The 16443-nt window shown below is 39.2% G+C and overlaps 1 long non-coding RNA gene across 1 annotated transcript in view; it reads right to left on the bottom strand.

The window, feature by feature from the left end:
• Positions 1–16443, bottom strand: part of LOC308520640 — a 223865-nt gene that overhangs the window by 168698 nt on the left and 38724 nt on the right. The window lies entirely within an intron of this gene.

Genomic DNA, 16443 nt, shown 5'->3' with positions numbered 1-16443 from the left:
TGCTAGGGCAAAGCAAAGTGTGATCTTATAGTGAGAAATTTGAGGATTTGACCATAAGAGGTGTCTCTATAGAATTGTCTATTATCTTCCCTTCCTAATTCTGTCTTCCAACATATAAGGACACAGCACAAAAATAGCCAACTGAGAACAAGGAAAGGGGCTCTCACCAGACACCGAATCTATCAGTGTCTTGATCTTATACTTTCCAGCCTCCAAAACTATAAGAAATAAATATCAGTTGTTTAAAAGCCACCCAGTTTATGGTACATTGTTATAGCAGCCCAAATGCACGGAGACAGCAGCATTCTTGCTACAACCCGGCAATGAGGGCTTGAATACAGGCTCAAAGATGTGGCCTAATTGAAAATAGGGTTCAGAGGAGCTTGTCTAAACTGTGTTCAAGATCACTATCTACATTATTCTGACTTTCACTTAAGTAACCTAATAAACTATCAGATATACCAAGCCCCTACCTTTCCTGCAATTCCAATATCAGCAAAGGATGATTGGTGCAATGCTGCACCCGTGGTGGGTAGTCAAAATATGATCATAAAATTGTCCAAAATCAAGACTAAGCTAGACAGAATGCACAGAGCATGTCTACTAGCCTGAGGGTTGAACTAGCCTCCTAGATGATTACCAAATTGTGTGGAGCAAAACCTCCACAGAGTGATCTACCGTCAGCCAATCTAATAAGACACACGGCAGTGCCATCCAGACATATCATATCAATTTGAAACAATTTACTCCCAGAAGTCATATATGGAGACACGTATCAAGATTTGAAATGTGCCGAAACCGGTTTGGCTCAGTGGATAGAGCGTCGGCCTGCGGACTGAAAGGTCCCAGGTTCGATTCCGGTCAAAGGCATGTACCTGGGTTGCGGGCACATCCCCAGTGGGAGATGTGCAGGAGGCAGCTGATTGATGTTTCTCTCTCATCGATGTTTCTAGCTCTCTATCTCTCTCCCTTCCTCTCTGTGAAAAATCAATAAAATATATTAAAAAAAAAAAGATTTGAAATGCTGTCAGCAAATAACTTATAAACAAAAATACTATAATTTGATAATTTGATAGAAATAAAATAGATAATGAAGCTAATAAAAATTGATAAGTTTTATGAACTATTCCTTGGTATAGAAGAAGAGCACTCCATTTTGATGTGAGTCATTAAAGGTCTCAGTAGCTCTGATACCATGGACTTGGGCATATTCTCTGGTCATCATGAGAAGAAAAAGCACTGGCATTCTTGAGCATCTACTTCATGCCAAGCATCAGGATGAACATGTGGAGCCCTTGAACTTATTTAATTATCTCAACAAATTTTAGAGATAAATGCTACCCCACTTACAGGTGAGGAAATTAAAAGACAGAAATTTACTAATTTTTCAAATGCTATATACTATTGAATAGCAGAGCCCAAATTGAAGACAGGTCTGATGAACCCCAAACTGTTTCTCATTGTAGATTATATCAAAATAATTGTATTCTTTTGGGGTACAGCCCCAGAAGGTCCAGGGGTTCCCCAAGGTGTGGACGGAGTCGGCGAAGAAGGAATGACACAGAGGCAGCATTCAGGTGATCATCTTAGCCAGGTTCCTCATTTTATTGTCCTTTTACATCTGTATTTATACTATTTGATCTTAATCCTATCCATTCTATTCCAAAGGTTAGGGCATTTCCTATCTCCATTCCAAGGTTACTCTATTGTTCTATTAAACTACAAGGAATTAACTGAAGGAGGTTATTCTAAGTAAAGATTATGTAGTTTAAGCATGATTGTTCGTAGTTAAAGTGATTACCCGCCTGGCACTTAGTTAAGGGGTTTTACTGATAAAAATCCTCACCTGGGGAAACAACCTTTCTTGGGGAGGTGGTCCTGTTTAAAACACATAGCGTTAAGAGGGGAAGCAAACATATTAAGAACAGTATGCCATATACGCCAGGTCCCTTGAAACATAAGCTGTGCAGATGTTTCTTCCCTGCAGTGACTGTGTCAAGCAGCAAGGGTGGATCGGCTTCCAGCAGTATTCATTTACTCCTGTGAATAAGACAGTTTTGGGCCTTATCCTCATGGATCTAGCTCATAGTCTATATATTTTTCAAGTAAATATATAATTTATTTTTACATTGTACAAACAACCATATACTTAAAATTATGATAAGTACTTAAAAGTACAGGAATTATGAGAACATATATACAGTGCATTAAAAAGGTCTCCTTACCCTAGGAGCTATATCGGTGAAGATATTGCTTTGGCATATGTATGAGATTTTGCTGCCTGTGAATTCCTCTAAGATTTTTATGGTTTCCTGTCTTACGTTTAAGTCCTTTATCCATTTTGAGTTTATTTTTGTGTATGGTGTAAGTTGGTGGTCTAGTTTCATTTTTTTGCATGTATCTGTCCATTTTCCCAACACCATTTATTGAAGAGACTGTCTTGACTCCATTGTACGTCCTTTGTCAAATATTAATTGACATAGTGGAATGGGTCAATTTCTGGGTTCTCTATTCTATTCCATTAGTCTATATGTCTGTTTTTGTGCCGGTACCAGGCAGTTTTGAGAACAGTGGCTTTGTAATACAGCTTGATATCTGGTATTGAGATCCCTCCTACTTCATTCTTCTTTCTCAGGATTGCTGCAGCTATTCAGGATCCTTTTTCATTCCAGATGAATTTTTTGAGAGTTCGTACCAGGTCTGTGAAATATGGCATTGGTAATTTAATGGGGATTGCATTGAATCTATAGATTGCTTTGGGTAGTATGGACACTTTAATGATGGAAACTAAAGAGAAAATAAACAAATGGGACTACATCAAAATAAAAAGTTCCTGTACAACAAAAGAATCCATCAACAAAACAATAAGAAAGCCCACTGCATGGGAGAACATATTTGCCAATGTTATTACTGATAAGGTTTAATCTCCAACTTTTACAGTGAACTTATACAACTTAACTAAAGGAAGATAAACAACCCAATCAAAAAATGGGCAATGGACCTAAACAGATACTTTTCAAAAGAGGACATACGGAAGACCAAAAGACATATGAAAACATGCTCAAAGTCCCTAATCATCCGAAAGATGTAAATCAAAACAATGCAGTACCATGTCACACCTGTCATAACGGCTATCATCAACAAATAAACAAATGACAAGTGCTGGCAAGGATGCGGAGAAAAAGGAACCCTTGTGCACTGCTGGTGGGAATGCAGACTGGTGCAGCCACTGTGAAGAACAGTATGGAGTTTCCTCAAAAAACTAAAAATGGAACTGCCATTTGACCCAGTGTTTCCACTTCTAGGAATATATCCAAAGAAACTAGAAACACCAATCAGAAAAGATATATGCTCCCCTATGTTCATAGCAGCACAATTCACCATAGCTAAGATTTGGAAACAAACTAAGTGCCCATCAGCAGATGAGTGGATTTAAAACTGTGGTACATTTACACAATGGAATACTACGCTGCTGTAAAAAAGAAGGAATTCTTATCATTTGCAACAGCATGGATGAAACTGGAGAGCATTATGCTAAGCAAAATAAGCCAGTCAGAGAAAGATAAATATCATATGATCTCACTCACTTGTGGAAGATAATGAACAACATAAACTGATGAATAAAAATAGATCCAGAGACAGAAAAGCATCGATCAGACCATCAAACCTCAGAGTGAAGATAGGGGAGGGTGGGGTTAGGGGGGAGAGATCAACCAAAGGACTTGTATGTATTCATATAAGCCTAACTAATGGACACAGACACCAGGGGGGTGAGGGCATAAGTGGGGAATGGGGGGAAATGAGGGAATAAGGACACATATGTAATACCTTAATTAATAAAAAATTTTAAAAAGGTCTCTTTAGTTTGATATGGGAAAGATAAATTAGAACTAACAAGATGAAGTTAAATGGTTAGGAAGGCTATTGGGAGAGCATTTCTGATAAAGGGAAAACAGATGCAATTGTCCAGAAATATAAAAAAGAGTTTGATATGTTCTTTAAGTATAGAATTGGCCATACTAAATGAAAGACTAGCAAACATATCTTCTTTTATCTTTTACTAGAGGCCTGGTGAACAGATTCATGCACTGGTGGGGTCCCTTGGCCTGGCTTGTGGGGATTGGGCTGAAACCCGATCTCTGACATCCCCCGAGGCGTCCCGGATTGGGAGAGGGCAGTTCTCAGGTGAGACACCATGGAATCGGGCTCTCTCCTCTCTGGTTCCAGGTGTATCACCTGAGAACTGCAGCTGCCAAGTCACTGCAGCTCAGCAGCACCTTCATTGAGCATCTTTCCCGTGGTGGTCAGTGCACATCACAGCTACCATTCGGACAGTCGAATGGTTACTTAGGCTTTTATACACATAGATTGTCTTGATCATTAGTGATAAGAGAGTGATAAAATCTATGTTGCTTTTTAAAGAACATAGTAACATGGAAGTGAGAATTATCACTTACAATCATATTTCATAGTCCAAAGAAAGCCACGTGACCATGTCTGACTTCATGGGGACAAGGAAGTATGAATCTAAATGTGAGCTCAGAAGGAAAAAAAAAAACAACATAGTTGATAAACAGAATTAATGACTATGATAGAGGGAAAGAAAAACATGAGGTGAAGCTGGCTGGAGTATTGTTCAGGGAACAGACTACGCTATCCTGTATAGGCATTGTTTTAGGGACATCATCTTAACAGACTTTCACTTTAGAAGATGAATTTGGTTGCTGTGCTTTGAATAGGCCAGAGGGAACTAAGAATAGAATCAGAAAGATCAGTAAGAAAGGTACAGTGATGATAATTTGGAAGGATGACCTTGAATAACAGTGGAAATGAGAAAGTGAGAAGATTAGGAATCCCTTTAAAGATTGTGACTTATTGAGTGTGCATGGGGAATGAGAAAGAAACATCAATACTCATCTAAGACTCTATCATCAACTATGGATTGAATGGTCATGATATTTGCTTCAATGGACACTGTAAATGTAGATGAAAGGAAATACGATTTTACAATCAGACACTGTAATGTGTTTTTCCTAGGGGATGTTCAAGTTGAGTTATCCCATAGGCAGGCATATCTAGGTGTCTAAAATAGAAGTTGGAAGAGAAATTTAGAATGAATATACATACAGATTTGGGAGATGCTTACATATAGATGGTATTTCAAATCATAAATATCTATTTAGACTATATATGTACACACATATATATACACACATACCACATATACATACATATATACATATATACATTTATATGTATATTTATGTATATATGTATGTATATATACATAACTATATACACATATATGTGTGTACATGTATGTGTATATATATATATATATATATATATATATATATGAAAATGTCAAAAAGACACCTTGGGCCCAGCCAATGTAGCTTGGTGGTTGAGCTTCAAGCCATGAATCAAGAGGTCACTAGTTCCAGGTCAGGACACATGCCTGGGTTTTAGGCTCAGTCCCCGATGAGGGCATGCAGGAGGCAGTGGATCAATGTTCTCTCTCTCCCTCTTCACTCCTCTCTCTTTACAAATCAATAATAACAAAAAAATTTTAAAAAAGAAAACCTCAAACACCTTCAGAAAGCCAACAGAGAAAACTCAGTTTGAGAAGTGTGAGCCAGCCCAGAGTACTAAGAAGCCACAGTCAGAGGAGTTGAACATGAAGAAAATTGTTCCTGGCCCCTCCACCTGTTCATCAGACTTTAGAAGTCTCCTGTTAACCCATAAGTTGAAATTTGCACATCCTTTTAGAGAAGGAGAGAATTCAACCATCGTTATATTCTACTTTATGCTGATTTAAAAAATAGACATGCTACTGTGCGGCAGGTGGAAACATGCTACACAGAACAGAAGATGAGAACGTTAGATGTTTTTTTTCTTTCCCACTTCTTTACCCTAGTCATGCACTCACACACACATACACACTTATATTATTATTTTTGTTAATCTTTTGAATGCAGTAACTGAAGTGGAAGAGTTAAACATGTTCAACACACTGTGTGATGCTCTCAGGGCTTAGATAGGGCGCTACTTACAAAACTTAATTGAAGAGGAGAAAGGTATGAACATGCCCTAGTAGTTCTCATCCCAAAGGTTTGATGATGTGGTTGGCAAGATAACAAAAGGAGAATGGTAGTTAAAATCTGTACTTGAAAATCTATAAAAATGTGCATGGTGTGGTATTAAAAACTGCTTGAGTTATCATTGGATTTATGTTGATGCCTAGAAGAGGGGTTGATGTTATTTATAATTCTCTTTCCAAGACTTAGAATGAGGGGAGCTAAAATTTAATTTACTGTCACGGGTAGAGAACTGACAATGGATCGATATCTGGCAATAGCTTTGCATTCCTCATACTTTACAGGCTTTATTATTTCTTCCATAAAAAACATAGCAATACACTGCGTGTTCCAAAGGAGTGAGAGCAATACAATTAGAGTTATAATGGGCAACGGACCCAATAACCCAGAACAGGGATGCAGGGGAGAGTATGCTTTTATGCAATCAGTTACTGTGTATCCCAGATTAATTCCCAGCAGTGAGATTATGGGTACTAGATATTTTTATTCTCTTATAAATCTACTGCTTTGGTTTAGGGCCCAGTTTAGTTACTTGGAAATAGTTTGATCTTTTTGTGTCTTACTTTTAAGATTTGTTAGACAAGATCAGAGCCATGTTTAGTCTAGGGCTAATTTCCCCCACTATTGAGACAAGATGGTTCTAGATACGTTACCCGGTGCTCCAGGAATTATGAGATTTTTCCTGGCTGAGAGAATAGGCAATATTTCTAGTCCTGTATTAGCATCAAGCACTGCTACCCTTAATCCTTTTTAATATATCTGTCTCTATTCTTAGGTAGTTTCCTTTTATGTATATGTTGACAAGTACTCAGTGACTCAGATCTTTGCGTCCTTCTCTATGCAGCTCTCTCTTGTCTGATACACTATCTTGCCCACTGTAGCCACCTGGGTTTCCCTGAAATCTCAGTAACATCTTTTCCACTCAGGGAGTCACCAGGCCCCACCTGAGGAGCCTCTTTATGTATCAGTGCCTGGAAAGTCACACAATAATAAACTAAGTTTTTTGTTTTTTCTCACAGGGATGACTGTACTATGTGAACTGTTATACAGAGACATGAAAACCTTTGTTTCAACTATTTGTTCTTTCTTTTTTCTTTTGTATTTCTTTCCTTTCGTCTTTCCTTTTCCTTTGGTTGTTTCAGGAGAGGGGATAAATCTCATTATTCTGTCTCGGCTGGAAGTCAAACAAGTATTTCTGATACCAGAAAATGAAACTATTGACAATCTTATTTTCATTTTACTCATAGGGAAGAATACTCTATTATTGTGCCTAGAATTAACAAATGGACCTTTACCTCTAATACTATAGGTAAAAATGAGTAATTTTTAATGGATGAAGTAGAGAATTACTTCCAGTTAATAATATTAGGAATTTCTAAAAATTTATCTTCAACAAAGTTATACTAAAAATCAGAAAATATTTGGGCAATTCTAACTCCTAACTGGAAAGAGGTATTAAAAAGAGTAATAATTCCAACTTAATTATTCAATATAAATGTATTTTATTTTTTAAATATATATATTTTTTATTTCAGAGAGAAAAGGAGGGGGATATATAAACAACAATCATGAGAGAGAATCATTGGTAGGCTGCCTCCTGGATGTCCCCCCTCTACTGGGGGTCAAGCCCACAACCGGGGCATGTGCCCTGACTGAGAATGGAACCGTGACCTCTTGGTTCATATGTTGATGCTCAACCACTGAGGCACACCGGCCAGGCCAACATAAATGTATTTTTAAAAATTGTATTACATTATTAATTTTATGAAGTAAGTAATTAGTGAATTTTAATAGTAAATATATGTGAGAAAATAAAATACTGTGCTGTTACTAAGAAAGTAAATGTGTGTGTTACACATATCAGGTTTTGTTCCGTCAATAGAAAATTCCTATCATACCTGGAAATTGTAGGTAAAATTTTTTAGCTTTTTTGGTTTGTGCTCCTCAAATACTTTTTCCTTCTTAAAGTGAAAAAGAGAACCAGTTTCTTTTATTGGCATCTCTAAATCTGCTTTTATGTTTCTGATCAACTCTATTTTCCCTGAACTTGCAACATTTTTGTATCTCAATGTAAGGATAAATATAATTTTAAACATTTATTTCCTGCTTGTCATGATTTCAAACTCACAGACTCACATCTTATAAGGGATAATATATATGACAGAATAAAACAAACCAAATGAGAAAGAAAGATTATGAGATTAAAAACAAGGCATTGGAAGCCTAGTAAATTATTAAAACTAACAACTGTATACTTAAAGATTTTAGAAAAATTGAAAGATTTATTTTGTTTACAAGTATGGATAAATAATTATTATAAACCTGTGGGGTCAACCCAGTGCAAGATTTTGCTTTTAAGCACCATAGTCAGCCAGGTGTCTGGAGGCTCTGAACTCATTCTGAGTCAGATTGGGATTGAGTTACTTAAACAGAAATAAGGGTTTTATTAATCACTCAGTGTCCATATTTATGTTTCTATTTTCAAACCCAGACAGCAAGATAAGATGTTACAAAATGCAATAATTCTCAAGCCCATAGCATCGTTCTGCTGAAAGCACTGGGATACCAAGTTTTTAACCAGTCCTTAGATTTCTGAAACTTAGAGCCTAGCTAAAATTTCTTATGATTTCTGGGGTTATTAACTTTTTATCACCTACATTACTTACCTTAATTAAGTTATATCTGTATATTGTAACAGGTAAACCCTGATATTTCAGTGGTTCAATATTGTTGTTTGCTTCTCATTTCCATAAAGCATTATGTATAGCAGGGGAAGGACTGTGATCTGTGCAGTCCTCCAGACACCCAGGTTAACAGGGGCCTGCCAGAGGCAACATGTGATATCAAATGCCAGAAAATGGAGATAAGAGAAAAACTATGATTATTTTAACATCCTATATAATAAAAGGATAATATGCTAATTGACCCTAACAGCAGAACAACAGGGAATGACTGGTCACTATGACACACACTGACCACCAGGAGGTAGACGCTCAGTGCAGGAGTTGCCCTCTGGTGGTCAGTGCACTCCCACAGGGGGAGCTCTGCTCAGCCACAAGCCAGGTTGACGATTGCCAGTACAGTGGTGGTGGTGGGAGCCTCTCCTGGCTCCTCAGCAGTGCTAAAGACATCTGACTGCAGCCTAGGTCTGCTCCCCGCTGGCAAGTGGACATCCCCCGAGGGGTCCCAGACCTTGAGAGGGCACAGGCCGGGCTGAGGGACCCTGAGTGCACAAATTATTGTGTACCGGGCCTCCAGTCTACACTAATAAAAGAGAAACATGAAAATTGGTGTCATTCCGCTACCCTTCCCATTGGCTAATCAGGGTGATATGCAAATTAACCGCCAGCGAAGATGGCGGCCGGCAGCCAGGCAGCTTGAAGCGAACATGAGGCTTGCTTGCTTCAGTGAGGAGGAAGCCAAGGTTCCCCACCTGCCGCTGCTGGCCTCTGAGCTTGCAGTTTGAAACATTGTTATAAATATAGAAGCTAAACAAAACCCCAGAAACCTGCTTTCAGCCAGCTGGAATCTCAGAGCTGGAGTTGAAACACTGTTTCGATTATAGAACCCAAACAAACCAGTTACCTGCTTTCAGCAGCCAAGGCCTAAGAGCTGGAGCCAAGCCTCAGAGCTAAAGCTGGCCCAGAATAAAAAAAAGAAAAAAGAAAAAAAGGAGCGGTTGGGAGCTTCAGTCACCCACCAGCCTGAAAACAGCCATCATCCCCTCATCCAGGCTGGCCAGGCACCCCAGTGGGGACCCCCACCCTGATCCAGGACACCCTTCAGGGCAAACCAGCTGGCCCCCACCCGTGCACCAGGCCTCTATCCTATATAGTAAAAGGGTAATATGCCTCCCAGCACCGGGATTAGTGGAGCCGCAAGGTTCTCTCGGCACCGGGATCAGTGTGACAGGGGGCAGCACCCAAACCCCCTGATCACCCTGCGGCTCTGGGTGTGACAGGGGGCGGGGCCACAACCTCCCTATCCGCCCTGCTCTGTTCGTGACAGAGGAAGGCGCCCCAACTCCCTGATCAGCCCTGCTCTGTGCCTGATAGGGGGGAGCTCCCCAACTCCCTGATCGCCCTGCAGCTCTGTGTGTGACAGGGTTTCGGTGCCCCAACCCCCTGATCGGCCCTGCTCTGTGTGTGACGGGGTAGAGCCATAACCTCCCCATCAGCCCTGCCCTGAGTGTGACAGTGGTGGTGCCCCTATTAGGGCAAACCTAATAGAGATATCACTACCACCTACATTCCGTTAGCCAGAACTCAATCATAGCATTATACTACATGTTCACTAGCATGTCCTTAGAAGGGCAGGGGAGACTTTAATGAATAGCTAGTATTGTTGGCTACTACATTTATATGAGATGTGGAGTCATAATACCCAATACTTAAATACCCCCAATGGACAAAGCACCATCCAAATGCTTTGTTGTAGAGATGGGAAGAAGGAACTTGAACTTTAACATCAAAGGCACCCAGATATAAATGCCAGTGGTGTTTTGTTTTTCATTTCACTTGCTAAAAGAGATTTTGAGGAAATATAGTGTTCTGTGATTCAATTTTCTCATTTGTAAAATTATACTATGTCTTATGGGCTGAATTATGCCTTCCCAAATTTATATGTTGAAATATTTACCCCCAATACTTCAGCATGCAATTGCCCTTACAGATAAGGTATTTAAAGAGGTAATTAAAGTGCAAGGAGGTCATATGAGTGAACTCTAATCCAAAATGACTGGTATCCTTATAAGAGGAGATAGGACACAGATACACAACGACAAAGAACATGTGATGACACTGAGAGCAGTGGTCATCTACAAGCCAAGGAGAGAGTCTACAGAAAATAATAATCCTGACAACAGCTTGATCTTGAACTTCTGACTTCCAGAACTATGAGAAAATAAAGCACTAGTAACATAATAATGGCACTATCTATAGGACACTCTGAATATCATCAGATATAGATATAGACATATTAGAGAATTTGGGAGATATGAAGAATATACATATGCCTCTGTCACTTAAGTACTAATACCTATGTATCCCAAATTCTAAGAAAAAATGTGAAATTCCTGGATTCAAGTACTTTAGAAAGTTTCTTTCATGTGTTGGTCCATAGTTCACCCCATTTATCCTGAGTCTTTTAGGCTGGTAAACAAAATCATAAGCTACCACTTATTTGCTGGATTGCATTCTAATACTTCATCCGGATAGCTGTTGTTTTTTATAAGCAAAAAATCCATTAGGAAAGTGGGCGGGACAAAGAAAAAAAGTGAGAGAAAAATTGCTGCATAAATACAGTCATTAGAAGCAGCATGTTTTCAATACCTTCATTCTGTTCTCTGTATATAAAAAAGATGCTTTCCTCTTACACGATGGAAGAATCAGCTCATGCACTTAGTAAACTGGGAATGTGTGTGAGAGGTGCATGCGTACACTTTCTCAGTGCTTTCTCATAAGCTGGGATCACTGTGGTTGTCCCCATTCTCAAGATAACGTGTTGTAAACAGCAGCCTCCCTTTAATGTCTTTATGAGCATGCTGTATGATTTATTTCCCCTGATCCACTGACAAAAACAGGAAGAGTTGCAGGGCAGCAGCAGAATTCTGAACCTTTCAAATAAGATTAAATAGGAAAAAACATTGAAAGCTAGCAAAAGCCTTTGCCCTAGCCAGGACTCGCCAGGTATGCTCTTAAGTACTTTTTATCACTTAAAAAATTATCAGCTTATACAAAAAGTTTTTTGCAATTTAAAGTCTCAATCAAGTTGAATCCCACTTCATACAATTTTTAAAGAGTGTTATTATAACACTTTGCCATGCAGCTGAGTGATAAAAAAAATCCTATGGAATAGTCTTAATAGTAATTTTAATTCTGTCCTTCTGATTCATTAAGTCTCTACCTTTCATCCTCCACTGGTTTTCTCCATCTTGTTCTCATACTCTTAAAAGCAGATTTAATTTCTGTTAGTGACTTTCATTTCCATCAGAGTCATTGGTTTAGTGGCATTCAGCTGCAGCTTATCCCAGCACATTTTTTACATTATTATTCACTATCCCGATGATTAACTGACATTCACAATATTCTTCATTCCGTTTAAGCATACATGTTGAGCAGAGCACTTCTTTTTAATCTCTTTTAACCTAATAAGTTTGTTGGCATTAAATGTTTCAGAGTTCTCATTTTCCTATAGACTACTTATTTTCTAGTTGTTTTCCCAAACAAAAAATGTTTGTATTCTCTTTAAATGATGTAAATTTTCCTGTGTGTCCCTAGATTTTGTAACAGGATAATCAATAATAATAAAAGCGTAATATGCAAATCGACCAAATGACTGAACAGCAGAAGGACTCTCTGGATGACCTTCCAGATGACCATGCTATGACACACACTGGCGCCAGGCCATCCAAGGCAGGTGCAATGCGATTGGTCAGGGGGCCCTGACATCGCCCCACAATCGCCCAGCAGAGGGAGGACCGGGCCACCCTCTGTGGGGCAATTGATGGGGGGGCTCTGCGATCAATCGCCCCAAAGAGGGAGGCCCAGGCTACCCATCCGACGGCACTGCAGTGGGTGGGCAGGGCCTCCCTCTGTGTGGTGATTGATCTGGAGGCCCTGAGATAGAAACATCAATGAAAGAGAATCACTGATAGGCTTCCCCCTGCATCTCCCCTACTAGGGACCAAGCCTACAACCCAGGCATTTACCCTGACCCAGAATCCAACCATGACCTCCTAGTTCATAGGTCAATGCTCAATCACTGAGACACACTGGTCAGGCGTATCTGAGCATCTTAATGTACTCCATTTTTCCCTTCAGGTAAAGCAAGGAAGGACTTTGGAGCCCTGGCTCTACCTTGTGACTATGTGATTATGGGCAAAATTCCTCTTGTAAAAACTGATCATTTAATTCTTTACTTATCATTTCCTCTGCCAGAGATGTTTTTTCTGACCTTATTAATTTTGTAATTAATAAGAATTACTCACAGTAACTTCTCAGAATATGTGGCTTGTCTAGTATATTGCATGTATTTTATGTTATTTTGTATTGTTACTAATTTAGTCCACTTAAGTCTAATCATTAGTATTATTTTTTTCTTATTATTAGTCAGCACCAAAACTTGCATATAGAAGATGTTCAGGCAAGGTTAAATTATAATTTTGGCATATTCCATTAGCAAACTCATTAAAATTCCATTATTTGTGCAATATAAAATGTTCACTCACAACTGAAGTTACCTTGCTTTCAGCAACAGGAATTAGGGTTTTATATTTTTTATTGCCTGAATTTTAGGTTGCTAAAGAATTCAATATGGATATTGCAAGCCCACTACAAAAAGAGTTTTAATATTTTTAAGATAAAAATGTGTATTCTACATTTATTTTTTAGTTTATATATTTACTCAAATGAATTTAAATCTTGCTGTAACCTAGCTAGTGCTTTTTCTGTTGGATGACTCATTTTTTAAAAATATATATGTGATGTCACATACATGAGGAAATAAGTACAAAACTAACACAGTATCAGAAAGTATGGGCATCTAATTTTAACACATATGCTTGTTTAATGAAATAATCAATGTATAAATAGTGCCAAATCCACTGTGGTGGAAGAATACTTGGAAGTGTTAATAAATATTCTTCTGTCCCAACTTTTTTACTGAATCACTGTTATAGAGTAAGATACACTCTTAAGTAATGATAAATTTATTGATGAACAATTGGATCATTTTGATGGTAAAATAATTAAACAGCCTAAAATGTAAGGCCCTATATAGATAATTCCTGTAATTTTCTCAGGTCTCATAAAGTCATTCCTATGCTATGTTAATAAAGGTGCAAAGACTGATAAATAATAAATGAAGTGCATCAGGAGAAAGGAAGTCACCATGTTAACAAATTAAATGTTGAACTAAAATAAACCACTTACATTGAGATTCTCTAAGACCTGCATACTTTTTTTTTTACACCAAGCAACCTACATGGTTGCTTTTTGCAAGACCTGCGTACTTTAAAGTAATGGCAAAGCAGGATTGATTGTGTAGCTCCTTATTTTGAGTGGATCTTGCACAATACTGTTCTTGATTCTCTGTTCCTGAAGAACAAAAGAAAGCTACCTACAAAGGATATGCTAATTGTGCATTAGCTCTATGATTCTAATCCATGTAATGCTGTTTCCTTTCTTTTCCTTAATGAAGGCAATAACCACCTTTGTTAAAGGCAAGGAGCCCTGTATACTTCAGTTTAGATCCATGTTGACTCATTCTATTAGCACCATTCAAATGATCTAAAAATGGTGCTTTGTAAAAAGTTTTCTTTTTTTTTTAATTTAGTGGAAAAATAGAAGAAAACAGTTGAAGATTTCAATAAGCTTTCATCAATATGCTGATTGGACAGGTACTTAGCTATGAATATGGTTACCTAACTGAGTAATCTCATTAGTTGGGTTTCATAGTACATTTTTATGATTCACATATTCCAAAATGATGCTCACATTAAAAATAAACATCTGGGGGAGAACCAAGATGGCGGCATAGGTTAACGCCGGAGTTTGCTGCTTTGAACAACTACTTCAAAAGTGAAACTAAAAGACAGAACGGACATCACCCAAAACCACTGGAACGCTGGCTGAATGGAAGTCCTACAACTAGGAGGAAAGAGAAACGCATACGGACACTCAGAGGAGGCGCAGTGCTGAAGTCAAATTCTGAGGTGCGGAGTGCGCGCGCGGAGCGGGCTGGCGGCGGAGGGCGCGGTTGGCGTTTTCAATCGGGAGGGAGTCGCAGACTCTGAGCTCCAGATCCCGGCCAGTCTTTAGGGACCCAGACTCAAACGGGAGAAGTGGGACTGTCTGGCTTCGGTCAGAGCGAGTGCAGCTTTCTCTCCGAGCTTTGCAGCGGGTGCTGGGACTCAGAGAGGCAGAGCCCCTGGGGACAGGACTGAGAGCCGCCATCACTGCTCTCTCCGGCCCACCCTATTGATACTGTGCGACCCGCCTCGCCCAAGCCCTGCACAGAGGCATTTGCCGGATAGCCTCAGGCAAACGCCAGATTAGCACCTCCCTAGAGGACAGAAGTTCTCTCACTGCTGACACAGCTGATTCTCATAGCCACTTGGCCTGGAGGTCAAACCCTCCCTGGAATTAGCTACAAGATTTAACTATAAGACTGCGCACAAAGACCACTAGGGGGTGCACCAAGGAAGCATAACAAAATGCGTAGACAAAGAAACAGGACAAAATTGTCAATGGAAGATCTAGAGTTCAGAACCACACTTTTAAGGTCTCTCAAGAACTGTTTAGAAGCCGCCGATAAACTTAATGAGATCTACAAGAAAACTAATGAGACCCTCGATGTTATATTGGGGAATCAACTAGAAATTAAGCATACACTGACTGAAATAAAGAATATTATACAGACTCCCGACAGCAGAACAGAGGAGCGCAAGAATCAAGTCAATGATTTGAAATGCGAGGAAGCAAAAAACACCCAACTGGAAAAGCAAAATGAAAAAAGAATCCAAAAATGCGAGGATAGTGTAAGGAGCCTCTGGGACAGCTTCAGGCGTACCAACATCAGAATTATAGGGGTGCCAGAAGATGAGAGAGAGCAAGATATTAAAAACCTATTTGAAGAAATAATGACAGAAAACTTCCCCCACCTGGTGAAAGAAATGGACTTACAGGTCCAAGAAGCGCGGAGAACCCCAAACAAAAGGAATCCAAAGAGGACCACACCAAGACACATCATAATTAAAATGCCAAGAGCAAAAGATAAAGAGAGAATCTTAAAAACAGCAAGAGAAAGAAACTCAGTTACCTACAAGGGAATACCCATACGACTGTCAGCTGATTTCTCAACAGAAACTTTGCAGGCCAGAAGGGAGTGGCAAGAAATATTCAAAGTGATGAATACCAAGAACCTACAACCAAGATTACTTTATCCAGCAAAGCTATCATTCAGAATTGAAGGTCAGATAAAGAGCTTCACAGATAAGGAAAAGCTAAAGGAGTTCATCACCACCAAATCAGGATTATATGAAATGCTGAAAGGTATCCTTTAAGAAGAGGAAGAGGAAGAAAAAGGTAAAGATACAAATTATGAACAACAAATATGCATCTATCAACAAGTGAATCTAAGAATCAAGTGAATAAATAATCCGATGAACAGAATGAACTGGTGATTATAATAGAATGAGGGACATAGAAAGGGAATGGACTGACTATTCTTGGGGGGGAAAGGGGTGTCAGAGATGCGGGAAGAGACTGGACAAAAATCGTGCACCTATGGATGAGGACAGTGGGTGGGGAGTGATTGCGGATGGTGGGGCGGGAACTGGGAGGAG

Source organism: Myotis nattereri (assembly GCF_964212035.1).
Source record: "Myotis nattereri genome assembly, chromosome: 5".
NCBI classification, from domain to species: domain Eukaryota; kingdom Metazoa; phylum Chordata; class Mammalia; order Chiroptera; family Vespertilionidae; genus Myotis; species Myotis nattereri.
The sequence above is the reverse complement of the archived record's forward strand: the minus strand, read 5'-3'. Positions and strand labels throughout refer to the sequence as shown.